The sequence below is a fragment of the Penaeus monodon genome, chromosome 10, assembly GCF_015228065.2.
Source record: "Penaeus monodon isolate SGIC_2016 chromosome 10, NSTDA_Pmon_1, whole genome shotgun sequence".
In the NCBI taxonomy this organism is placed as follows: domain Eukaryota; kingdom Metazoa; phylum Arthropoda; class Malacostraca; order Decapoda; family Penaeidae; genus Penaeus; species Penaeus monodon.
This window is the reverse complement of record NC_051395.1, coordinates 41351090-41353589: the sequence shown is the minus strand read 5'-3', so window position 1 is coordinate 41353589 and position 2500 is coordinate 41351090.

Below are 2500 nucleotides of genomic sequence, written 5' to 3'. Positions count from 1 at the left end.
CCTCACCCTCCCCCAACCCTTCCCTCCCTCTCTCTTATCCGCCTTCCCTTCCCCTTCCCTTCCCCCCCTCTCCCTCTCCGCCTCAACTCCCCCATCCCCATCCCATCCCTCCCTCTGTTCCCCCCCTCCTCCGTCTCAACTCCCCCCCCCCTTCCCCCCCTCCGCTTCAACTCACTCTTCTCCTTCGTTCCCCCACTTCCGCCTTCCCCTCCCTTTTCCCTTGCCAGCGTTCAGCTACCCTTCCGATCTGCGAACCTCGAGAGAAGTGATGTGGACGTAACTTTCTCCGGATGACACGAGGCCCTAATCAGTGCCATCGCTTTAATTGACTTTAAGTATTTGAATATCGAATACGTTACCCGCCCACGCAGTTTCTTCTGTCGTTACTTTCCGCTAGAATAGTCTCTATCGGAAAGCTATAAAATTCGGTCTCTGATAACGGAGGAAGGAAAAACGCGCTGAATAGGTGTAATCTGTGGTTGTTTAACACGCAAAATCACGCTTGCAGGATTCTTTCGCGGAATATAAATTCGCACACTCGTCTAAGATTGCAAGCGGTGTCTGCATGGGTCTTTGCGCGACCTCATCTGTCAAGAGAGTTGGCCAAATGAAATGATAGCGTATACCTCAAAGAATAAAACAGAGTAAAAGCTCAAACGCCCCGACAAAGTTTTTTGGCAAAGGTTCATTGGTACCCTCTTCCTATCCTCTAACCCGGTCACCCCCTGTTCCCCTTCCCTGCATATCTCTCCCCTTCTGGCTAGCCCCTATGAGTCCCCTACCCTTCTCCATTCCGCTCCATTCCCCTAGGATCCCCCTACTCGTCATACCCGTGCCCTCCTGCTAACCCCTAGGATACCCCTATCCACATACCCTTTCCCCTATCGCTAGCCCCTTTCAACCCCTACCCCCCCATGCTCCTTCCTTCTTACCTAGCCCCTGTAATCCCCCTACCACACATTCTCCTGCCCCCTTCCAGCTAGCCCCTATCACCCCCTCCCCCTATGTACCCCCAGCTCTACATGCCTCACCCCTCCTTACGACCCCCCCCCCCCCTTTCAACGCGGCGTCACTAGCAGGACTGGCCAAGGACATGACACTAACTAGGTAAGTTTCGCAGTTTCATCGTAATGACCGACAGGCAAGAGGGCTGAGGAAAGTATCTAAGAAAAAAAGAGGTAGAGAGAAGGGGAAAAAGAAAGAACATAGAAAGAGTATTGCTGCTGTTGTGTGAAGTCTAAATGATAGGATGATGGGAGACCTAATGAGACAGAGAGAGAGAGAGAGAGAGAGGAGAGAGAGAGAAGAGAGAGGAGAGAGAGAGAGAGAGAGAGAGAGAGAGAGAGAGAGAGAGAGAGAGAGAGAGAGAGAGAGCGCGAAAAAGAGAGTGAGAGAGAGAAAGCCAGACAGACAGAGACAGAGACAAAGAAACAGAGAGAGAGAGAGAGAGAGAGAGAGAGAGAGAGAGAGAGAGAGAGAGAGATACATGATGTCATTACCCAACATCCGTTTCCAGGCAGCGCATGATTCGCGGGGCTTCATCTCCACTTTCAGAAAGGCTCCGCGGTGCTGGCTGGATCGTGTGGGGTCGCATGAGAAGCAACGTCCACGGCTTTCATTCTGCTTGCCTGTTGTTGTTTGTGCATTGATTTATAGCTGTGACGATTTTTTTTATGAATGTAGTTGTCTATGCTCATTATTATTATTATTTTTTTTTACTAGGCAATAATATTCTATTGATATAAACTTCTCATCCCCTCACGTGTAAACCAAAAGCATGCAGGGGAGCAGATAAAAATGGAGAAGCAGGGGAATTATCGTATTACATAGTAGATTAACAGGCTCAAACATTACAATGCTAATGCAATAAAAGATTAAGGTAGAGATAAAAAAATCACTTGTTCTCTGGTTCACTTTGATATAAGAACACTCTAAGAGGGTAATCCGAACACACTTAAAATAAAATCCGACATAAAATTCCATGAACATGAACCCGACAAAACAGCTTGGCAAATTTCTACTCATTTAATCTATATTCTCGTTTTCCTTTCGTTCATTCCCCCCTCTTTCTAGTTTCCCTTAGCTTTCTTAGTACATTTTTCCATTTCATTATTTTCGCTGTAGAAAAATCTTTAAACGGATTTATATTACGTGGACACCCACTTTAGCTTCATTGTTGTGTGGACGCCGGCAGCCACTACACGTATATTGTTATCAAGCCTCCATTCCTTCCTCGGTCTCTCGGTAACATGAGGAGACCCACATCTCCCCTTCTCGCCCCAAGTGGATCATCTTACAGGTGGAGGAGGCAACTTTTCACCGGATCATGAAGTGGATCATTATTAACTTGAGAAATGACAAGATTGAGATGTCCCTGTCAGTCATCCTTGATGGTCATTAGAACGGAATGTCTGTTTGTGTTATCTGGTGACGTGTGTGGCGGCGTGGAAGTGATTGTGTAGTATAATCGTGTGCGTGTTATTATACACACATCCACACG